At 37.7% G+C, this 26,070-nt stretch overlaps 1 non-coding gene across 1 annotated transcript; it reads left to right on the plus strand.

Annotated features, from left to right (window-relative positions):
- Window positions 1-10,256: 10,256 nt before the first annotated feature.
- Window positions 10,257-10,328, plus strand: trnad-auc (transfer RNA aspartic acid (anticodon AUC)). The gene has a single exon. It is a non-coding gene; the product is annotated as a tRNA-Asp (tRNA).
- Window positions 10,329-26,070: the final 15,742 nt, after the last annotated feature.

Consider the following 26,070-nt stretch of genomic DNA (forward strand, 5'->3'; position numbering starts at 1 on the left):
TTGGCCATCCTGCAGCCCAGATGCACATGACCCTTTTGCGCCCTCTAAATGCAGAGATATTGTGATTAAAGCATGATTGGCACACTGGTTATTAATTTTAATCTATGGCAAATATGCACAGTGGTGGGCAGTGGGCAGGCAGCACTGTGTGCCAGGCCGATGTCACACGGAGGCTAATTCAGGCTGACATGCCATCAGAGCATAGTCACACACACACATATGCTACAGCATTCCCCCGACACACAGACGTCACCTATAGGCAGCAGAGAGAGGAAGAGAGGAGGGAATGTTGCTTCCATGAAGACTCCACAGCACTGCAACATAAAACTAATATCTACTGAAAACCAAAAGGTGCAACTTTATGTACAGTATTTGAATATCTGCATATTTAATTTCTAGATGCTAAGATTAGCAGCCATAATTATGCAGATGATACACAGCTCTGCATTGCAATATCACCAGGTGACTATCAACCCATTCAAGCGCTGATTTGATGCATTGAACAAATAAATGCACCCATTGTGAATAACTTTCTCCAGTTGAATAGAAACAAAACTGAAGTTATTATCTTTAGACCTAAGGAGGAACAATCAAGAGTCAGCACACAGCTTCAGTTATTACAATAAGAAACTGCTGAAGATAGGTCTGAGTCCATCATCACAGAAATAATTCAAACAGGTCAAATTTATATTTTTTTCTGAAAGAAAAAAAAAATTGGCCAACTTTGTATGTGACCATTCCTTTTTTTGGTAACTTTTGAAAGTTATGAGTGACTGTGGCAAGAGTGGAAAAATGCTGTTTAATACCTTTCCCCAACTGAGTTGCACCATGATGTAGAGACAATCTGCTTCATTCATTTCACTTGCTGGGGTTATAACATAATGCCTAATCAGTGTACATTGATATCAACCCATATATATATATATATATAATTTTTTTTTTGAATTTTTATTTTTTTACACAATCACAACATAAAAATAGGTGTGAGGACAAACAGGAATAAAAAGAACATTTGGAAGTTTAAATTAAAGGGTCTCACAGGAAGCTAAGGAAAATCTGTCATTTATTCAATTAGCTAACAATTGAATAAATGTTAGCTCAGAGAGAATTGATGGTAGGAAAAACTTCTCCCAGCAGGCAACACTTACTCAGGACTTTCACTCCCTTTGCTCTCTATTTGCCTCTCTAAGCCTTCTCTGTTTCAGAGGGATGGAGGTAGCTGGAGAAACAGTTTCTAGAAGATGATAGAAATGATACACCAGACTTCATATAAATTATTCAATATGTAGTGCCACAAAAAGTTTTTCCTCATTACCTAGAATTTAAATCAAACAAACATTCCCTAAGTAAATCCAAAGCAAATTTTCAAAGGATTTCATTCATCTATAATAAACCATTCTTCACCTATGTGATGCTACTCTGATGGGAAAACTGACAAATGCTTTTATTAGCACCAGCTAGGCCTAACTACTGCCAAATCTATACACATAAAAAAAATTATACACATAGGACATACAGTATCTGGCAACATGAAGGCCGAAAGACCCAAACAACCAACACATAATGTGCCATCGTAAAGAAATTCAAGATAAAATTAGACCAAACGCTGGTGACCCTTTTGGGGGGTTACAAAGGTACCCAGGACAACATGGGAACACATGTAGGGCTCAGTTAACTCAGTTAAGGTCTGTGTTTGTGAATCAACAATAAATGAAGAAGTTGGGTAAAAATTCCTCCAATTAACTCCAAAGTTAAAATACCCAAAACCACCTCAAAGACTTTTGGAAAAATGTTCTTTGGACTGACTAGACAAAAGGCAAACATTTGAGAATGTATGTGTCCTGTTACATCTGGTGTATAACTATCACAGAATGTCAGAAAATACATCAGATTTTGCTGTTTTAAAACCTTAAACTAAAGAATCCTGGAGGGAAATGAGTTCCTGACCTTACGATCATTTCAGATCACTTCCTCGCTTTGGTTCACTGTCTAGCTCACCGATACCTCAGTTTGCTTTCCTACCTTAAACTAAATGATTGAGCAAAGATTTGTAAATGCAATTTGAGATTTTGGAAATAATTATTATAAAATGAACATTTTCTATGCTTTTGGGAGTCAATTCTGACTGACAACTACATAAAAGCTTCAAAATATGGGCTAATCATTACTTTACCATGTTTCTTCTTCTTGCTCCCTTTTGACTCGTGTATAGTAATTGTTGTAAGAAAATGTATTAGTAAATTAATTATGACATTTGTTAAATCAAGCGAATTAACTGATTGATTGATTGATTGATTGATTGATTGGTTGATTGATTGATTGATTGATTGATTGATTGATTGATTGATTGATTGATTGATTGATTGACTGATTTAAAAATATTTGGGATTTTTCAAAATTAAGGAAAAAGAATTCTCTATTTTTATCATGCATTTCTTGCTTTTTGAGCTCTATGTGTCTTTAAATTGCTAGTTAAAACCTATACCAGCTAGTTTAATCAAATTTGCATTACATATGTTAAATATTGAAGAATGATTCAAAGATGTAATTTTTTTTTCTTGGAGATGCAGGTGTGACTTTGTCGTTCCTAGTCAAGTAGAAGCCTTTAAATGGACACAGATAAAGACCATGCTGACTGAAGAAAGGTGAACTATGTGTCCCTGGCCGATGAATGTCAAATGAAGCTTATTTTAGCAACAGTCCAGTGATTTGGGGTTGATGCGCCAACTTCTGCCCTCATCACAACCCGACATTCAACATGACATTTTAGGAGGACATCCGTTTCCACGACTGCTAAAGGTCAGTTCTGTTATTCTGTCATCAAGATGCCACAAACTCTGACCCTGAAGACAGAGGCCAGAGGAAGTAATGAAAATCAGCATGGCTTCTGATACATTTTAATGGCAACTAATTTATTAATGTAAGAAATAATTTTTCCACACAGTCCCAATAATTCTGGCATCCAAACAATATTAGTCAGTGAGACAGGTGACTTGAGGAATGTTAGATTTAGAGTTTCTAAGTTTCCTCCCATCTGTACCAGTGTGGAAAAAGATCCTGCAAAAAGTACCATGGGAAAGAGACTAATTTGATGTTAGGAAAGAATAAAAAGCAGCTATGAAGAGGATTAGGCTTTGTTCACTTCAGTGTGACAGCTTACAAACAAACAATGAAAAAACTTCCAGAGTGCTTTCAAACATTTTCCTATATTTAGCTTATTTATTTTATGGACAAGGTGTCATAGTGGTGAAGAACCGAAATGCAGACAGGCAAGAAGAAACAAGAAATGCAAATTTATCTTTTGAGGTTAGGAAATTAACAAACTACACAGACACAATGTTTTTCAGCCAGGAAAATAACTTATTAAGCAGTTTATAAACTGCTAACACTTAGGAGTTCATGAGCTCATAGTGTATGAGAACCACACATTAGTCATTTTAGCAGCAGGCTCCAATTTTAGATTGGTCAAAACAAAAAAAAGTTAAATGCAGATTGAAGAGAGTACACTGCTACTTGTAAAGACAATACTACTAAATAAATAATTGTATTATATGCCTGAAAGTGAACAAAAGATGGATCTTGACCTTAAAAAAACAAACAATTGGACCCTAGAGTGACCTTGAGAAACACCTCTGAAATTGTTTTGTAACTACAAATGAGGACGTCTACTGTCTAAGGATATTACTCAACGTTAAGAAATATTGAGGTGGATAGGGATGCTTAGAAAAGATGTTTCTTGGCTGAACCTAAAATGCCTTAGTGTCTGGTTCGCATAACTCGGACCAGAACTTGGATTTGTCGTTTGGGTTTTTTTTATTATTATTATCTTTCAGTGCCGTCTCATTCCCTCCTCTTCTTTCAGTGCAACCTTCAATCCCACTCATCCACCTTTCTTGTTTCCCTTACGTCACTCGTTCCATCTCTCATTTCTCTCTGCATTATTTCCCCTGCTTTTCCTTTTCCTACTGTTCTCTCCCTCCCACCATCTCCTCCTCTGCAGTCCTGCTGCGTTCCTTCTTTATTTACTGCAGAAACTGCAGAGTTTTCCAGAGCACCCCAACACTTTAGGCTCTGATGGATAGGCCTGCCAGCGGACAAGTGTGATAAATGGTGAGGTGATGGATAGATCTGCTGGGGCAGTGGAGACATCACAAAAGCACTTTCGCTGTTTCACAGCTCTCCAACAGGCAGCGGAAGGGCCTGAGGCCAGCCATTTTGTGCCAAGCCATGGGCCCCCAATGGAGGAGCTAGGGTCTAATGAGGCCATGTGATTAGACAGCAGAAGGACGGGGGAGTGACAGATGTGGGGCCAGTAACTTAACTCGAACAGGAAGAGTGTGACTTTACTGTAGTTGTGGAATAAGGGTTGCACAGGAAAGCAGTGGTTATGGCTGTTGGTTCATATTAAAAACTCCTCTCTCAAAATCCAGACAGTGCTTGGCCATTTTTGTTGTTGTTTGCATGTTCTCCCTATGTGGGTGTAGGATTTCTCCAGGTACTCTAGTATCTTTCTACAGTCCGAAAGCTTGCATGTTAGGGTAATTGGAGATTTTAAATTCCCCCTTAGAGTAAGTGTGTGGGTGAAGTGCTATTTGTCTCGTGTGTATCCGTGCTGTCAAGTGATGGACTTGCAAATTGGATTTGCTTAAATTTGTGGGCCCCTCTGCATGAGGTAAAACTATAGAGTATCTTTGGTCGTTGGCCCAATTTGCAAACACTAAATCAATCAATCAATCAATCAATCAATCAATCAATCAATCAATCAATCAATCAATCAGTAAGTGACCAAAATCATTTACAAAAAAAGGAAACATATAGAGGTTGGTACAAGTACAATATGTGTGTCTCCAGTCATCAAAAGGTGCAGCCCAGTGTTTCACTTTAATTCATTTATAAGCCACATCTAAAAACGAACTTCAGCTGAATGAGGTTGTAGCTCCTTGCAATTACAGGACAGAGTGGCTTGTTTAGAGAGATATGTTTTCAGAAGTTTATATATACAGTATATTTATATATAAACTTCTGCTTCTGTAGTGATATGGCTTGAAGCTATTGCGCAGCTTAGTACAGCAACTGAAAAGGCCTTTTGTTTTTAATAAGAGACCAATGAATTGCTGATTTGACGATCTCACAGTTCTGGTGGACGTATGTTTGTTTCAAATAATTAACATCTTTAAGACCCCCTAATAAATGTAATAATAAAGTCATGAAATATGTTCTAAAATAAACTAGAAACCACTGAAAGGTAGGTAATATGGGTTTGACAATAAATCGACAAACAACAAAGTTAATTCCTATCCAGCCCAATTTATACAAGTTACAATAATTTAAGCATGAGGACAGAAAGGCATCAATCACCTTCTTAAAATCCTGATGTGGATTGAAGCCTGAAGAAATCTTTCTTGGCAAAGTTCAAGTGAGACTCAAATTTAAAATCTTTATCAGAAAAAACTGAGGTTGCTGATTGATGGCTGGCAGAAGGAAGGTAAAGAGCCAATAACTCTGTTGATGCCATCCAAGTATGTAGGCTGTCCAAAAACAATAGATTCAGTTTTTAATAAGAGTACTTTTCAGTTCTTCCATTGCATTACTTATAAGTACCTATAATATGTGAGGAGATGTGAAAATATGTACAAAATGATTAAAGGTTTGATCAGATCTTGCCCTTGCTGTTGGTTTTACAGTTAAAATGCCAGTTCGCCTTTCACCATTGGCTCATAGTAGATAGCATGAAGACCATAATGGTGAAGTGTGCTGATCACTGGACTTTCTTCCTAATAACTTCATAACCTCAAAACACCATGGATACACATAGGTTACAGATGCCCTAAATAAAGCCAGGCAGGTTTGATTTATTAAACTGACAACTCAACTATATCGATTGTTGCTGTTTTTGCACAGAAAGCTCACAAAGAAAATTTAATGAAATAGACTACTTAAGGATACCCAAAATGTTTGACTTAAAAATCATGTTGTTTCAAAAGTAAATATGCCATATACTGAGGAAATGTATGTAGACTTCTGAATCTGGAAAAGAAATCTGTTTTCTATGAAATATAAATAATTTGGAAGAAATCAGTCATGTCTATGTCTCTATGGTGTGTATAAATCCCTGATTTCACCATCAAACCATCTGAATTTGTTTGTTTGCACTTCCACTTATTCTCCAGAAGAGACTGCTGTTGTTCCATGTTTAGGTTGTGACGCTGCCACTTCCACACGGCTTTGACTGAGGAGCGAGTGTGAGTGTTTGTGAATTTTAATTGGAGAGCTGAGACCAGTGCAACAGAGAAAAGCAGATCTTCTGCAGGTGCAATGACAAAAATATCAATATTAAAATGAGCAACATGAACCTCAAAACAGTTGTAATTGCCTAATCCAGAGACAAGCAGAAAAGAATCCTTCAAAATTGGACCCGCTCTGTTTCTAATCACACATTGTACCACTAATAATGAAAATAATCACTTATCTATTCAATGGGGCAATCAAATTATAATTTGGTTATTATCATAATCAATAAAGATTTAGAAGTGAGCCCAGCTGAGCATCGTTGCAAATGAGCAGCTCCTTAGAGCTGTTTTAAGCCAGTGAAAAGTTGAAACTGATTTTCATATAAAAGTCATTCTCATGGACACATCAGGATATTTTAGCACTCAGAGCTTTTACATATGATGTGGGGAGGGGTACTTCTTAATAAAACTAAAATACGCTTGTGTGAAATGTGTCACTCCAACTGTCATCCACCCTTGCCAGTTCCGCCTATAAAAAGACACTTTTCCAAACACCATTCTGATATCATTCCTGCCACTTATGAGATTGAATGTTTGTAATACCTAATAGCTCTGCTTACATGTGACGATCATAAACACGTCAGTCAGCCGACGTTTAATAGTGACAACTGCTTGGCTGCTATAACAGGTAAACTACTATCAGTCTCCTACAGTTGGCTTCCAGGCTCTCAGCTGCCCACTTTAGTAAATAAGCAGAATTTAACTAGAATGCAGTTTACTGTTTGTGACCTTCTTTGTTCACCAGATGAACCTCTTTAAGCACAGCATCATAATGAATTCACACTGGAGCCAAAGCCAAACCAGTACCCTACTGATGATGCAGAGGAATTTTAATCATCATGCTTACTAAGTGTTCATATAAAGACTCATAAACAAAACTCTAACTTTTTTATTTATTTCAGTACAGTTCAATTTAGCTTTTTGTTTTGTTTTGCTTATTTGGTTCTGTTTAAAACTGATAAAAAACTAAAAAACCTAAAAACAACTGAAATAGCAGTTAGGCTAGTTGTTTTTGGTGTTCTTGTCTTCCTTTAACTTTGTGTCTTAAATCATTATGAAGTTCTTCAGAAAATTAAGATATTAAATAAAACCAATTAAAACATTTTAAGAAACGTCGGCCTACTTAAAATGGATGTCCATACCAGGTATAGTATTCACTCAATACTTTGTCAAGGCTAGATTTGCATGAATGACTGCATAAGTGCAGCATGATAAGAAGGTAAGATGCCTGTGGCTTTTCTGAGATGCAATAGAAGCTCAAGTTATTGCTTTAATAGCTCCCTCCAGCGTGTCTCTGGTATCGCTCATTTTCATCTCAACAATGCTTCAGAGATTATCTATGAGATTCTGCTCAGGCCAGTTTACTGACTTATCAAGCATAGCAAGACCATGGTCATTTTTCCAGGTTTTGGTATGTAGTGAGGGAAGGTGCCAAGTCCTACTGGAAAATGAATGAAAGCATCATCTTCATCAGGCTTGTAAGTAGAGAGAAGATTTAAAACTTTCTAATAGATGATAGCACTGAGTTTTGACTTGACAAAACAGAATGGACCAACAGAAAACATGATTCCCCAAATCATCATAGATTGTTGAAATTTTATGTGCATTCCAGGGTGTGGAAATGTGATTTCCAAATAAAATCGAAATGTTATTTTTATTTGAAAAGATGAGGAACAGTCTAGCAAGAATGTTTTTCTTTTATTCATAAGACGCTTCTGAAAGTTGTCCGGTTCTGTAGTGCCTACATATGTGGAGTGCAGCAGTTGTAGCTCACGTCCTGAAATAATCTGCAATAATCCTTCTGACTCTTGATGCACTGACTCCAGTCACAGTTCATACCTTATGAATCTCCCACAAACTCTTTGATGGACTTTGCTTTATAGACCTCTGCTTTACTAGGGCTGCAGTTATCATGCAGAGTGTGCACGTTTTTCTACTCTTCTTTTTTCATCCGTTCAACTTTCCATGATTTATCTAGGCCTATCGGTTGTAGGAGATTGGGCTCACTTCTAATATTTCAATGTCAATAATTCAGTACAAACTGAAATTATACAATATCAGAGGAACTGAATTTTCAGTCTTCATTAATTATAAGACGCAATAACTATTAACATTAACTGAAATGAACATTTAATATACATCACATTGTATGTTAAATTATAACTACTATTTATTACACTTTTTAATTGAATTAGTGAAATTAAATAACTTTTTGATTGTATTTTAATTTGTTGAGAAGATCCTGTATCTGTGCAATACCATGACAACAATAGTAAGCCAATGGATTTTAAAGCTATCTTATCTTTTCTCAATTAATGAGGATAAAATTCCGTTTTCCTCTTACTTTTTCCTTATGTATTTAAAATAACATGAAGATATGGGATAATTCTACTACAAGAATTCTTCTGGAAGATTTTTTTCATTTGTTTGGTTTTTAAAAGTTACTCAGGTAAATCTAAGTAGTTACCATCAACCACTGGTAGGATGTTTATGTGACTCAATCTGGCAGAACTTGCTCATAGTTATTTCATTCTGATTGGGGGTCATAATCTCTTTATGTAGACAGTCAACTAACTCAAACAGGAAGCAGAAATCCAATGAATGAAAAGCAAAATCTTAATAATGTGTGTAAATTTAGTGAAAGTAGGAGTTGTTGCTGCAGAGTTTGAATGCAAGGAGTGTTAAAAAAATACATTGTTGCTATGTATTGCTATGTGTGGTAAGGTTGTCTCTGAAGCAGAGCAACTAACAAATGTCATTGGTTACTGTTCCTCCAACAGGAAGATGATTAATTTAGAAGTGATGACATTCCCAGTTGAAAGTGTTTTCCCAGCTCCAAGTTCTAATTCCTGAAGCAAATGGGGAAGCAGCAAAAGGAAGACATTAAATAGAAGAGATGTAGCCCATAGGTAAAGTGGACAATATCTTTTAAGTAATATTTAAGGCAACTGCTTATTGAGAAAAGATGGCCTGAAACTGGTCAGTATTGTAGACTTTATGTGTGAGCATTTTAGCTAGGCAGTTAAAATGTTTGGCAGATAGTTATTCTAAAAACACAATAAAACATTTACTATTCTGACACCTTCCCTGTTTGTTTCTTCCTCTTAGTGTTGAATTTCCTCTTCTTTTCCCCCCTCAGCAGCCCAGTTCCTCACCTGAGCACTGGTGGGAAGACACACACAACGAGACACCATCACACACACACGCCACACATAGAGCCAGATGAGGAGGAAACTTTTTGAGGTTTCTAGCTGTGAAGAGAGCTGCCTAATTAAAAAGACCATGAATATTCATGAGACACTTGTACTGCTGCAGCTAATTACATATTCAGAGAGGCTCGGGCGGTCGCCGGAGATGGTGTGAGTAGCCTGATTCAACTCAGGCACACTGACAACTCAATAAAACCAGAGCAAAAACGTTTCGCTTGTGCACATGTCATTGGCATGTGGACACAAGGGAAACCTGCTGACTCCACATCTACATTCATGTATCCATAAATGAATAGAAAACACAGTGAAATAATATATATATTATTTTATTTTTTTTGCCTGAATCTTTGTTTTACTCCAATGCTTTGTCAACCTTTTTTTTTTATGACTATTAAAACGGATCTCAGTTTATTCACCAATAACCATGACCTGGTATAAAATTCTCACAGTATGACAACATTGAGTAAAAATACCACAGCTTCTGGGTATTTCCCAAAATTACACATATATATATAGAAAAACATGACCCAATTGTTTGTTTTTTTATTTAAAACAAAAGCACAACGGTTGTCTGTCTAGTTTGTGCCAGGCAAGATCACCTAAACCTTTTCTTGGCATGTAAATATTGGGCTGAAAATTGAACCTTGAGGAATCCCACACATCATCTTTGCTTGCTCAGATTGATACACATTTAAAAACTACGTTTTGTATTGTACTTGAAAGTGACACTTTATCCATTAATCAGTCATCACTATACTCCTTGTTAGTATAGTGGTGAGTATCCCCACCTATCACGTGGGAGACTGGGGTTCGATTCCCTGACGGGGAGTGAAGTTTGTTTCAGGTCCCTCTTGAAAATGAGATCTAGATCTCAATGGGGTTTACCTGATTAAATAAAGGAATGTCAGTAATGGATACACATTCTTTTGATTTTCAAATATTACTGGACAAGCCTCCTTTTATTTCAAAATATGTAGCACATTAAAACCAAGGGGAATGTAATAAGTAGTAAGTTTAGAAAAATTAAGACAGGAAGTGGAAAATAATGGGGGGAGGAAAAAAACAAGAAAGATGGAAAGAGCAGTGTTGGGAATTACAGTGCAGAGTCTGATGGGTTGGCTAATCACCACTTTGCCCTCCCTAATGTGGAGCCCCTGTGGCAACTGAACATGTTTTATTCACAAACTTATTACATCGCAGTCCACATACGCTGATAACTGGCTGTTAGTGCATGATCTGAGTATGATGGAAACATATTCAAAACACCTAGGTATAAACTAATATCAGATAATGGGATATAAATGTAGGCTCCTGTGGGAATCAATATGTTGGTTGATTGAAATACTAATATTTCATTTACCAGTTTCAAAATTTAGCTACCTAAAATATATTATTTGATTAATTAACTGAAGAGCAATGTAAATACAAAACTGTATTCTTGAAAAAATTGTTTGTGCAAAGTGCAAAGGGCAGTGGTGAAGAGTTGTTGATCACACACAATGGTTTTAATTCATACACATTCTGGGTTTTTGAGCATAGATGGCCTTTTAAAATCACGCCACACCATCTCAGTGTAACTTTAACTATGCCACTCCAAAACCTTCATTTTAACCCATCCAGAGGTTCACTTTATTGTACACTTTGGATCATTGTGTTGTTGTACAAACCAAGTACATTGAGCTTAAGGTGACACCTTGTTTTTCTTGTTTGATAGACAGAATAGTTTTCCATAAACAAAACAAATCATGTGGCATCACAAAAAAGTCAAACTTTATCTCTTGAGTCTACAGAATATTTTCTCAAAAGCCTTGAGGATCATCAGGACATAATTGGTAAGCATAAGAGGGCCTTGTTGTTTTTGAAGGTCTACAGTTCTTTAGATATTCAGTGCTTCTCTGACCTCCTGAAAAAGTTGAAAGTAATTTATTGGAGTAATTTCTCCCATGAATGGAAGGTCCGCTCCTGAGAAGGTTCATCCCTGTTTCTTATTTTCTTCAGTTGTGGATAATGTCTCTCACAGTGGTTCACGTTAGTCCAAAAGCCCTAGAAATTTCTTTGAAAACTTTTTAAGACTCATAGATGCCAATAACTGTTTCTTATATGTAATCAGCCATATTGAGACAATTTTCTCAAAGAATGTGGTTGATCACAGTAACTTGATGGTTTGTCAGGGATTTGGGGTGTAATTAATTAATTTTCTACTTTGACATGGGTAGCTTTTCCCCTTTAAAAAGTAAATAATTGTTTTAACTATTTGCTGTGTTTGGTTCTGTCTATAATCCAAAATTGAAAAGAATATAGTTTAGTTTTGAAATGAATTTGTGGAGTCAGGTAAAACATCACTTCATCATTTATAACCAAGGACCGTATTTTAAGAAACAGAAGAGGGTAGGACAAGGACAAAAGACAGAATACTCCCAATTTAAGATGGTTCTGTAAAGGGCAATTTTCATATTTGAGCATGCACTAATTATTTTTGCTGTTAGTGCTGATGTGTGTCAAAGTCTGCATGTCTGTGCTCACTGGGCATTTTGAGGAGGACATGCTGGCCATATGGAAAAGACAATGAAGCAGAGTAATTAAAACAGAACAAAGAAGAGAAGCACTGGCACCATAATTAGAACACTGATTAATCAGCTGATAATTTTATCTTGATTAATGTGACTGATTTTCTCTTCATTTTGACCCTAGCCAGTCAGGCCCAGTCCAATTAAATTTAAATTATGCGTCGGAATCTGTCCAGTTTTCCTCCCCCTCCTCAGTCCCCAAACAGACACTTTAATATAAAACAGCATGGGGTAAGGCAAGCAGCTACATATATGCAAGCAAAAATACTGAAACGTTTTTCTTTTTTACCTCCTTCCTTTTCGCACAGGCATAACAGTGATTTATTTTATCCCAAAGTCACAACTATCTTATCAAGGGGAAACAGGAGATGGTGCAACACTGTTTTGAAAGACTGTAATGGCTTATAGTAAAGCCCTGCACAAAGCCCAGACAGTCCTTTAGCTTTCCGGTGGTGACTTAATGTGCTATTCACAAATAAATTTGTTTTTAAAATGTAGACAAATTGTTGCATTTATTGCATTAAAGTGAACTTTATTAAAGTTGTTAGCTGTTTTATTCACGTCATGCATGTTGACCTATTGAAAAACGTGTCTTACATGGATTCACTGCATCAGCATGGGGTGATTTGCTTTAATGATCTATAGATTAAAGTTTCATGCTGTACACACGATCTGGGTGTGAAATCATCATCAGTGCACACAGAGCGTCTGAACAGTGTATCATCTAGTTAAGGCATTTAAATGAAAGTTGAGAAATTGAATGGTGTGACAAGGACATTAGATTGGAGTATTTCTATCCTCTCAAGCTTCCTAAGTTACTCAAATACCCTTCACTATCAAGCATCAGATTATCTTTTAGATTAAACTCCAGAGTGTCACTGTCCTGAAACTTTCGGATGCATCCCTGTTCCAACACACCTCTAATATACTGTGTTCCTCCACTGTGTTTTATTTAGTCCAAGGTCACTCCAGCAGGAAATGATGGAGCATTTCATGCTGTCCTTTACGAGCATTAGTTGTTACTTCCTTACTTTGCCTAAAGTACAAGTATCTGGTTAATGATCATTGTGTCAGTGTGATTGATTGAACAGCAAACTGACCAGATGGACGGATGAGCTGATTGATCTGAGAACACTAAGCAAAATGCCAGTATATTTCCAATTGATCCACTATAATAGAAATAATATTCAAACTTTTTATGACCTTAGTAAAACTATTGTTCTTCAGTCGCAAGACCATGTTTTGTAGCATGTGCTGCATTTTCCCTTTAAAGAAATGGACTAAAAACCCTTAGAAGGTCACCAGTGATGCTTTCAAAATTTCATCAGGAATACCATCGCCATTATTAACCTCATTGTTATTCTCTCTGTTGAGTAAAAAATGTCTTTGTAGTTGGTGAGCTAGGTTAATGAGAAATAAAAATGGAAGGCAACGGACCAGATGATCCTTAGTTTGTGATCCTGTAGCCAATGTTTCTCCTCTGTTATTTGTGCAGGCTTCACAAACTCATTCTGGTATACTCCATGAATAAAAAAAGAAAGCACATACAGTAGTTTAAAGACTGAATAAAAAAGGAATAAAATGTTGTCTTTCTTTATCCATACGTTGCTCACTTGTCTTCTTTCTGGCTGCCTTTTTATTGTTGGCCTCGGCTTAAATGACTGGCTCCATGCCAGAGCCTGCTGAGAGACTTTGGGGCACTGCTGCCAATGTGTACGGAGCTCTGCGGCACACATCCTCATGTGGAAGTGCTGGCAGGTGATGGTGGTTGGAGGGCAAAGCTGCTGTCGCCCATGGCTCAGGTCCCATGGGAGAGAGCACGCAGGGTGAGGGTGTTAATGCTTTCAGATCTAGTTAAAGGCTGGGTGACAGCTCTGTTACCTGTGAGGGGGCGGATGACGTGCAGAGGAGGGTAAAGGGCACCTCCTTTTCTCCTATCAAACACTAAAAGATTTCATAAATTGATGAAGAAACCACAAAAGACACTGGATTGCAGAGAAATTAAACCAGAGGTCTATTTTACATGTTTTAACACTGCAAACAGTTCTTACTTTAGAAATAACACCTCTGTGAAGTCTCACTCTTTGATATAATGATAGTACAAGCTGCTTATGTCAAAGGCAACTTGACATTAAAAGTCAAAATGAACTTGTAAGTTTCATGAAATGTTTTATTTATTTTGTAATGGACTATTAATTGGGGTAAATAACTTTTCTTTCAGTAGCAGGGGTCTGTGAAAAGGTTTTGAGTAGTAGTAGGAGTATATGTGGAGTGTTAGTTCACTTTATTTATATGAGTCCATTCCCAAAACAAATACATCTTTTTCAACTTTATGAGACAAACCAGGCAGATTCTTAATGAGGATTTTGCTGCTGAGGCAATGTAGATTTGTAACGTAAGAGACAAATGAAGGACTATGGGAGGGGATGGAACAACTGAGAAGGTTCTCTGCATAGTTTGATTTTTGTAGTTGTAAACTTTGTAGGTTTTTTTGTGGAAGTTATGTAGAAACAAAGTACTGCAAAGTAGTTTCATGCATAACTTTCAAACTATCAACCACACACACACATACTTTTATTATCAGCATTAGTTATGCTTACCTACAAACAACTTTAAACTTTACTTTTTAGTTTCTAACACTCCCGTAAGATTGTAGCAGTCTTAGAGAAGTTAAAATGGAAAGAAAATATGTCTGTGTCTTTTCTCGATAGCAGCAGGCTTAACTCTGACTGGTGAGGGGTTCTTAAGTGAAAAACTGTTGTCTGTGGTCAGACTCCCAATACCTTCTGTCATAGGATCTTGTGGTACTGTGCCAAGCTGGCTTGGCCATAAATAAATGATGAAATATGAAATGAATAAAAACATGAATGACTGTGGCGATGACTCTGTGTGACAGCTTAGAGATGGGAATTAGGAGCCAAAGCGGCGCTAAAGCTGGGTTATTGGGCAGCGTCCCCGCTAACGAGCCGTGAGATTGAGTTTGACACGTCGAAAAACAGGTGCTCATTTATTTCCCAAATAAAAGGACTGAGCCAAAACTCACCTGTCCAAAACAACACATAACAAGTAAAACCTTCGGAGGATGAGGAATTATTCTAAAGCAGCCAAATGAGGGGTTTTGGTGTTTTTTGTTTTTTTTTTGCATTGTTTCAGGTATATATCCCAGCCGCTAGCCTGCTTAATTCAGCTTGATGTTATCTCTGACATTCTTCAGATGTTGTGGGATGCCTTCCGGCGCTGCACCGGCATTTTACCCGGACACAGGTGTGACAGCACGAGCAATAACAAGCAATAAGTAATTACCACAGCCATATCCATATCAGCCCTAAAACCCCAAAGTGTGCTCAGGGTACTACTTCCTCCCTCCCTCCATCCTCTCGTCTTGATATCACTCTTTCCAGCTAAATTACTGAATTGGGCTCGAGTCCAGGGGCCTCGCTTGTGCTGCTGCTGCCCAGTTTCTGTAGGGGAGGGAAATAAAGCCGGGCGGTCCTCTCGGGATGCTCTAATGTCTTTGTTAATTGTGAGTTATGGGGAAACACGGCAAAGGCACAGGGGTCAAGGCTGACAGCAATCACAGTCTTCAGGCGGAATTTGTCAAAACGCTTCTTGTTTATCCTCCTGTCAACGGGGAGGAAAATTTGCATTAGCACAACCAAGCCAACCCTTCCCCCATTCATATTTACACTGCTCGTCTCAATGCTCCCGGACTGACTATGTCACATGATAACTAAGAGCCAGACTGAACCAAAAGTTGGCGGTAAGTAATTTTATTTCTGTTGTTCAAGGAAATACCACACTCTGGGCAGGGCACTACTGCGGTGTTATTTGCAAACAATTACATATCTGACTACCATAGTTTGAACTTCACAGTTCAGACTATAAAGTTCTATAAACTATAAAGACTAAGAGTGTGTTAGTGCACTAGGAAAATCTTTGGGACAAAACAAAAATGGAGAAAACATAAAACACTGTAGAGAGCACTATCACACTGATAAAGCTGCTTTAAGAATGCATCTATGTCCAAGAAATTGCAAAAAACTTCGAACATTTAAAATTGTCTGAGGTTTTATTAATATATTGGTCATATGTAGTATGTAAAACTCTCCACATTAGAAAGCATAATTAGAAATCTCAGTTTTACCACAAAATCTTCAGTTACATGTGAACCAGAAATTCAGTGGCCGTAGAAGTTAGTTTAACAAAGATTTTTGTTAATGTGGACAATGCTTCATGAGTGGAACATGTCAATCAGTGTTGTAAAGACTGTTCAAAAACACTGACTGTTTGAAACATTTTGGTGAACCCAGACGCAATATGTTAGAAAATCTGTTTTCAGGGATAATGAGACACTGGAAGAGATCTATTTGTCTGACTGTGGAAAACCAAACCAGCTCTTAAGAATTTTGTTATGGAAACAACTCTCACACCAGCCCCTGCGCTTCTTGAACTGCTTTGTTGGAAAAATTCTATTAACTACTCTTCAAATACTCACCTAGACTCGCCTTTTCCTATTTTCCCCATGAATAAAACATTAAAGGGGAAGGAAAAGCTTGTTTATGTGTGTTCTGTGTAATTCTCAGAAAGCATCTCAGTGTTACACTTGCGTAAGTTGAGACGTAGACTTTACATTCACTTTTTCTCCATTTTCACACTTGTCTGTACGTAACAAATATAAATAAATGAACCTAAATGACAATCAGATACCCAATATTGCAACACAGTATAGCACTCTATATATCTATACTGTGTTGCAATATTGGGTGGCATGACTGCGTCTAAAAATATCAAATAAGCAGGTAATATCACACTTCATGTTGGATGACTGAGATATCACTGCAAATACCACAGGGTGGCAGTCCGTAGGCCAGCCTAAAATGTTACTGGGCTCTAGAAAGACTTTCTAAAATAAATTGCACCATTTTATTTCACATGCAAAGTGTTGACACGAAGGAAAAAGACAACATTGCCAGAAATGCAATATGTGTACAGTACTGAGACAATTAAAATCACAATCTGTAACGAAGGGAACGGTCTAATGAAGATGCTCAGACGGAGCATCGCTGAACCTCTCTGACCCTCACATGAAAGAAAGCACAGTCGCTTAGAATGCCTACAAAGCTCCATCCCAGCCTCTTTGAAGTGGCTGAAAACTCGCCATCTGGCATGATCATCACATTTTCACTTTGACAATCCTTGAATTTTTTACATTGCAACCAAATGTGTGCAGGGGCTTCTCTCTGAATCCTTTGGCATCCTTTGCCCGCAACACAGCACAGGCATCGGCTGCACAGTTAACTAAGGTTTTTGCTACAACATCCTATACTGAAATTAGTGTGTCTTTGCACAGATTATTGATGTCACTATAATTACAGCCGGTATGAATCAAGTTACACATCACATTAGAATGGGGAGAAAAAAAAACTTAGACAGTAGCAGCAATTTGCAGTCCTGTGAATTATTTTTATCTAAAGTGTTGTTTTGTACTGGGTGCCACTGAAATAACTCAACTTTATAACATATATGCAGTGATGGCATAGTTACTTTGGAAAAGTAACTTTAATCGGATTACTGATTACTCCTTGAAAAAGTAACTTAGATTACTGATTGCTTGATTCGGAAAGTAACTAAGTTACATTAAAAGTAACTTTTTTAGTTACTTTCAGCAGCTATTGACAAGAACTCTCCACCATCTGTGAAACTCACAATGAGCTTTGTTAGTTCTTAATTGTAAGTTATTTTATGATGGTAACATCAACGACGTATCTCCACTTATAAGGTTGAACTGAAGGGGAGGTTTAATGGTTACAACAGTACAAAAAAACCCTCCACTTCCAGTTTATGTTAAAGCTTAAATGCAGCTTCTTAAGGGTCTGCAATGCCGCACCTAAGTGCATCTAAATATGGCTTGGAATGGTGTTGAATCAAATGGTGTTAAATATGCACAGTGAATGCCATCTTATACTGTTAACAGAAGTGCAACCTCCACTAACACCATCCTGTCCACCCAACTTGCCAGATTCAAGTGTGAGTCACATCATCTAGCCCTCCTAACCTAGAAACACTGAGGTGTGATCTTCACTTTGAGGTCTGTTATCCATTCAGGACAAAGGGTGATGGTGACACCATCCAGTTTCTTTCGCAGGATGTTAACCTGCAAGGTCAATCAGTCAGATAAGAGTTTTAGAAGTAAGGCAAATGTTTATTCTCAAGTTGACATGCATGTTTCTTGCAGTAAACTTTTACTTGTACTTGCTTAGCACCATGTTTCCAACAGCTAAATCTCACACTGAAAAAAATCAATTCTATTTTAGTGCAGAAGTTTTTCTTTGGTTCATAAAATGAAGAAATCTGAGACATAACAGAAAATGCCCCAAGCACTACAAATCTTACAGCACAGTATCAGTTGTAAAACAAACTAAGCCTGTGTATTTGTCTGAATGATAGCCTTCCTTTCAGAGTACACATTGAGAATTTGTTGAAAATGCTATAAGTTAGACTAAGCTTTTATCATTGAAATAAAGTCTTACTTTATTTATTATATTGATATACTGATGGTCAAACTGGAATGTATTCAAGTCGGTTTGAAACAGTCTATGTAAAATTGGACTTGAACTTATAGTTCTACACATTAACAGAACTTATGTCTTATAAATTGCCTTACGATGATTTATTGTGAACTTGTAAATAAAGTGTATTGGATTAAATTGAAAGCATCAACAAGCCTAGATCATCTCAAGCTGTTTTCATGAACACAAAACATGATGTTGGCTCGTTACTGACCTCTTCTTCGGGAATGAGAAGTTAAATGTTTTAATTTTGTCTCTTTTCACCTCTTCCACCCATCAATGTCTGTGGCTACCACACTAAATCTTTCATCAGCAGAACTTTAGGGATCGGTTATGAAGAGCAACTTAGTAACAGGAGTTGACTGTGAGTGCAGATCAAGTTTGGAGGGACACAAACACACACATTCCTGCACACACTGCATCAGGAGACAGTGTCGGGGTGTGTGCGCGTCACGTACGCAGACGGTCACAGGTGAGTGTCATGTGTGATGATCATTATTGCCATACACCTGCTCCGCTCCCGCAATTAACTTTGCCGATGCAAATGAGCCTTATTGCATCACCGAGGCCGAGCTTCCTCCCCAACAGACGAGACGATGTTCATCTGCTGGATCTAATTAAGGTAATGAGAGAGGGAGGGCGAGATGGAAGGATGAACGAAGGAGTGAAGGAGAGGAGCAAAGGAGAGAAATGAAGGGGGAGTGGGAGCAGAGTGGATGGTGGAAGAAACAGGAAAATGGGGATGAAAGACTTTGTGACAATGGGAGGGTGTCTGTTTTTACTAATGTATACAAATACTGAATCCGTGTACAGCGGAAGATAAGAACTTTATGTGTGTGTGAGAAAGAGTAATTATTATCCCTTATGTATGTAAGATTTCTTACAGTGGGCCTGCTTGTGTGTGTTTAATGCTGAAAGTGATAAACAGGAGGATAAAAGAAAGTTGGAGATTGTAGGTGTTTGCATCTTGTCCGCAAATACACAACATAATATACGTAACAGGAAGTTATGCATTACGATGCACAAACAAATGTATATCTAAAAGCTGCAGGGGCACACCAATCCAAACAGTTGAACACCAGGATGAAAACCCAGCTGACGCATTCTGTCAAAACTCATATAATAATAATTTTAAAAAAACAAAGTGAGCTGTCAGCCATATTTAGGATACCTCTCTAAATCTAGCTGTGTTAGCCTATAACAGCTGAACTTCACAGGTCTTTCAAGGTGCGTCTTATGGAAAAGACAATGAAATTCACTTTAGAGCATATTTTATTTATTTATTTATTGATTGATTGATTTGCATTAATCAGTCCAAGGTAAGTTGTTATAAAAACAAATATTTTAAAGTGTCAATGATATCTTCTGCCAAGACCAACTGAACTGTTGCTTTTGTGAGACGATCTCCTGGCGGAGAGGCTCGTGACAATGGAGGACAGAAGTAAAGAAAAGAATATATAGCCTACCCTGAGAAGGAGAGAAGTTCAGGTGAGTAATTTCATCCATTTTGTATTCAGCATTGGATTTGTATTAGGGGTTCCATATACTCTGCAATGACTTTTTATGGAGCTAGTTGACTATCAATCACATGACAAAACTGATTCTTCCAAGAAGATGAACATACCTAGAAATCCAAATGCATCCCACTTTTTATACATTTTAATTTGTGAAATATTTAAAAGCTTCACAATTTAGCACCAGTCTGACTATTTTATAAAATGCCAATAAATCACAAAATGTTTGAGGTTGTAACTGGACAAAATATGAAAAGTTTCAAGTCATCATGCATACTTTTTAAAGGTGCTAAGATTAGCTGAATCTTGTCCAACAGACTTGATATTTCCTATTGGAGCTAGCAGCCCTTTATCTCTTTAGACCTTTTACAACCTGCTGTGAATTGGTTATATTTCATCCCAGAATCACCCACTGTTTTAATTTTGAAGACAAATTACTTCCAGCTGCACATAATAAACTATTGTCCAATGTGACATGTTAACTCTCATCATGCTTTTAGATGATTTCTGACTTACGGTTGCTGGAAATTTTCCCATTTTATCACTGTCTCTGACCTAATGTGTTTTGCGGTGTTAACGTGAAACTCTGCAGGTTAAAACCCATCAGGTGGCGTTCTCATCTCTCATCAAACAAACCAGACCAGTCTCCAAATGCTCCTGCCACCACCGAAGACATCACTGAGCAGATGATATTTATTTGTGTTTAAAAAAAGTGAGGGAAACGTTTCACACAGGCGATATTTTGCCATTGGTTCCACGCTTCAGCTGTTTTCTCCTCCGGTTCTCTTTTCTCTTTGTTACTCTCCGCTGGCTTTAATCTCACCAGCCGCTGTGGTGACTGATTGACCAGTGAATGAGCTGTTTATTGGATGCAAGGGAAACAAATTGCAGTTTGACGTGTTCCCCGAGTTGTCTAATGAGAGTACGGATGAAGTATATCACCCTCTGCTTCTTCTATTCTCTCTCAGCATGCTTTAAACCCAAAACAAGGTTTGGGCATCTGCCAAGGCAATCTCAGTCATTCACATGCACCAGAGAGAACTGTGTTTGTGTGTGTTGTACACATGAGTAAAAATGATGAAAAAATGTTCTTTAAATTCTTCACATCCCATGGAAATTTGCTTTGAGCTCTCTGAAGATCAGTTTACCTCTATGGATATTATAAATATATTAGAGATCTTTGACGCAGTAATAATTTTTCCACTTCATTCCAGCTTTGGTGGTCCAAAAGAAAAGAACTCTTAGAAATGTTGAGAAACAGCTTAAACACAGAATACCAGGGTAACTACAACCTTTCTGTATCTGCCATGTTTGGTATGTTTATCTTAGGTTTAATTTATTTCTAAGAATTACTCAAGAACAGGTTGTTGTTGTTTTTTTTTTGTTTTTTTTTCAATGTTGACAATATTTCATTTTTAGCAAAAAACAAACAAACAAGAAAATAAAAAACAATGCAAAACAAACAAAAAAACATAGGAGAAGAAATTGTAACACAGCAGTACCAGAATTTTTTAGATCAGCTGTTCAACTAAACACTAAATACTGTTGGCACAGAATCATCTACATTCAGACATTACAATACTTTCAGGATTCAATAAAAATAAAACATGTTTTATTGAATCCTAATGTGGTAGACCACCACAAAGTAGCAAAAATTGTGGAGAGGAGGAAATGACACGAGAAGTATCCTAAGCTTTGAACATCTCACATTCAATCCATTCTCATCACTCTCCATATGAACCTAGCCATAGTGGAAGAGTGACAAGAAGAAAGCTGTAGTTTAAAGAAAAACATAAGCAGAACAGCAACCATCAAAAAAGTGCTCTGATCAGGAAAGATCCAAATTTAAGTTTCTGACCTGCATGTAAAATACCACACAGAAAATTTCCCATTCCTAAGCCCAAATCAAGTCAAAATTCTGACACTGAAAGTTAAACGTATCCAGACTGGAGTTTCTTTAATACTCAATGTGACTTTTTCTGGCTCCTTGTCCAGACTGTAGACAGTCTGGTATCTAATTCTACTTTTGGGGCGTGCTGTGGTGGCGCGGGGGGTTAGCACGCCCCACATTTGGAGGCCCTAGACCTGCGGATGTCACGGGTTTGACTCCCGGTCCCGACGACCTTTGCCGCATGTCCTCATTCAAAAATGGCGCCGGCTCAGCTGGCTGCCTGCAGACGCAGCTCCTGTCATGTGTGTGTTAATCTGTGTATAAAAAATTCTTGCTGTAACTGCGAAATAATTTCCCTGCTGGGATGAATAAAGCAATTCTTCTTCTTTTGATGGAATGGTTTGGTTCAAAGTATATTAATGTGCTAAAATGGCCTTGTCATAGTCAGTTTTTAAATTAGTGGAACGGCCACAATTCCTCCTCTATTCAGCATTTGAATTAAATACATATGCATACAGTGCTGGCCACATGTTCTGATGATTGCTCGATGCTCAATGCTTAAAAATTAATGGATCTTTTACTGCAGCACCAAATTCTAGCTCTGAACAATTTTGAAACATTTGCCTTTTATTTTGGAAAAACATATTAACAAAATAACTGAAGAGTTCACAAGACTGAAGCTTCCAGACCAGGGGATCTTGACCATTTGTTTTTGGAAAATCTCTATTTCAACAGTCCTTGGTTCTTTTGTATGCATTTTTATATTCAGCTCCCTTCCCAAAGGTTTTTCATCTGAATTTGGTGTGGGGACATGAAAGCTGGCAAACCTTTTTTGTGTTGATTTGGTCAAGATTGGACTAATAGACTCCAGCAAAAAGGTCTATGTCTGAAAGAAATAGGAGTTTATGTCATTTCATGTTATGTCATGGTAAAAGTTGCTAGAAACTTTAAATGTGAAGTATAAATTAAATTAACTTCACTGACATTTATTTTATAGGGACTGCTTTATTTGTTTCTTAACAAAGATGCTTTCCTCACTGAATAGTTGTACTCATATATGTGTCTGAGTTTTCTAAATTCTCCAGTATGAAATTATTTGAATCCAATAAAAAATACATTTTTAAGGCTTTTTACTTCCTCTTTACCATGGGTGGCAATATATATGGTTGATACTGTATATGCATAGTTCCATTCAACATCATACAGCATTTCATTTTCTGAAAATGGTGTCATAGCGTTCTGTTGATGGAACATCCATGAATATTGTTTGAGAAATGAATGTTTGACTTCTAGCTTCCTGCATTAAGACTTCTCTAACATGCCTTTATTGCTTTCATTCTGATCTCCTGTGGTACGCCTCATTGTTTTAGTCTCATCTCATCAGGTTGACCATGTGGAGTCTGGCTATTTAACCATAAAGATTTAGTATTCAGGCGGTGTGCGTCGGGATCGCAGCGCTCTCATAAAAGCTCAGCCAGAGTCCATCACCAAACAAACGGGAGCTGCGTGTTTTTCTGATTTATTAGACGAGCCCTGCCTTCTTGTTCTCCTTCTCCTCCTCTTAATCTTTCATTATTGCCCCCTCCCTCCCCGTTCCCTCTTCCGCTCCCCTTCTCTCCTTGTGTGTTACAGTGCAAGGACGCATTCACTTTCCAGCAAGTGTGTGTGCGTGTGTGTCATTGTTGCTGCACTGTGTGGGGTGCAAACATGACAAGTTAGTGCGTCACATGACATTCTTAATGGCAATCCGTCTCTGATCTCACATTTCTCCGCTCAACTTCTCCTCTTGATGAAGCATGATGCTTTCCTTTTGTTGCCCTTAATGGAGGCTTAACGTCTCTACTCACAGATCAATATGACTGGATGAATTATTTGCTTCGTGGTTGCTGTTTTTTTTTGGGTGCTGGTTGGGGAGTATGCTTGCTCATTAGCATGCCATCTTTATTAGCCAGGGCCATCCCTGCTGTATTCTTGTTTCCAAGCTTGTGTGTAAGTGTCCTTTAGGTGGCGTGCGTGGAAGTCATGGTGTAATTAATCTGCTGGCCCTCAGCTCTGATTAGGCTCAGATTCTTCCACACAGCTGAACACTCTCCAACCTCTCATCCTCCTGGCTTGCGCTCATCAACCTGCTGTGGAGTACACACAGTCAAATCTGATGATTTATGTTTCTGCAAGGCAGAATTTACAAGCGCTGACAAAGACAACAATGACAGGAGGCGTGCTAGTGCGCATCCGAATTTCTAACTTATTCCTAAAACTTCACTTATTCCTTGAAGATTTACTTGGAAAAGAAAGTGGTGATACGCTCCATTTAATTTACCTAGCAGTGTATTAAAAGTGTGTACCACCATTGCAACACAAGCTAAATAAAAACGTAAAGCAATTCCAACATGCACATGTAATAAAAGGAAAAGCTGGAATATGATTCCATTATTATTTCACGTGTTGCCCTTTAGGTGATGTGAGAAGTCAATAAGCCCCTTTGCAGAGATCTAATAAAAGCCGCTTTATACAAATGTGTGGTTAAGTATAATATTGCAAACAAAAGAAAAGGTCACACACAAGAGACCAGCAGTGGTGGAAAAATTAGTGGGGCTGAAGAAACAAAAGGAGATTGATTCAGAACATGAGCAGCTTGATGAGAGTTGGAAACTGCAGACAGAGAACTCATTGTTCGTTGCAGCCTTTGGCCACTAGTCTCTGCTGTTGCATCAGGAATGAAGGCCTGCATGTCTTTGGCTTTGGACGCCCCTTCTCTTGGCTTGTACCTCCAAAGCCCAAGGTCTCGCAGGTGTTGTTTGGTTCCTTTCTAACAAGCCATCCACCGTCTTCACTGACAGCTGTATTTGTGCACAGGAAATTCATTATCTCCTTGTCTGCATGCATTTCTTGTCATAAATCGAAATTCTTTTCAAATAAAGGTTGGAAGATTTTGCCTTGCATCAGTATTTAAATGTTAACTTTTTTCTTTAAATCACATTTTTCTTATCTTAGACACATACTGTGATTGCTCTAAGAGTCTGTCGTCTTATATTATCTAAAAGGCAGCGGATAAATGGGTCACAGCAGATTAGCAGCGGGGACAGACGCTGGATGTGGTAACAGCGAGAGTGAAAATGCAAAAATAAGATTTAAATAACACAGTTGTCTTCAGCTCGGGGGTTCTTAACTGTCCTTCGTCTTGTGAAGCCTCCCTCTCAAATGGACTGTGTTTCCCGTGTTAAACTGGGAGAATTCAAAAGATTTTTGACAAATTTCACATATTAATATTTGGAAGTTTGATCAGAGGAAGAAACTAAAAGTTCAGCTCACCTTAGAGTATTGCTCCCATCACACAAATTGTGACTCAATTTTCAGAGGTGGACTCAAGTAGCACTTAAGTCATACAAACAAAGACTTGAGCCTGCATGTAAGCTCCACACCACAGCTTTGACAGGTGAAGAGCTCCATGCACATTTTACTGTGAAAGGATGTGCTTGATTTATTCACCAGAGACGTTTGAGGCTTGCAGGGTGTTAACTGTTCGTAACAATCTGTTCTTGTTAGCAGCAGCTTCATAATTATGACCAAATGAATGTTTTCCAGCTGCACTCTGGATTCAATGACTGGGTCATTTCAGAACAAAATAAGCTTATGAGCTCTGACATCTCATTCTTTTGCTGTTGAGCTAGCTGTGTCGCTACAGACATTTCCTGTGAGACTCTCGCTTGTTTACTTACTACATTGCTCTTCACTTGCGATTTTGTAATTTACAGTATACCTTGGAACATGTTTACTGAATATAATTGACAATAATGGTTTAAAAGTTATATTTAAATATGGTTTTCTAAAAGTCTCTGAAATACACTCAGATTGATACAAAATGCAAACCTACTAGGTTCATTAAGAAATTCATGATTAATACGTTTCAATCGCTTTCTAAAGTTTGTCTTTGCACATAAATGTGCATTTATATTTCTAATAAGGTAAATATTAAATTTTTGTATTTCAAAATCCTTCCAAACAGCTCAAAACTACTTTTTATATTACA

This window comes from Xiphophorus couchianus, chromosome 22, assembly GCF_001444195.1.
Source record: "Xiphophorus couchianus chromosome 22, X_couchianus-1.0, whole genome shotgun sequence".
Taxonomy (NCBI): Eukaryota; Metazoa; Chordata; class Actinopteri; order Cyprinodontiformes; family Poeciliidae; genus Xiphophorus; species Xiphophorus couchianus.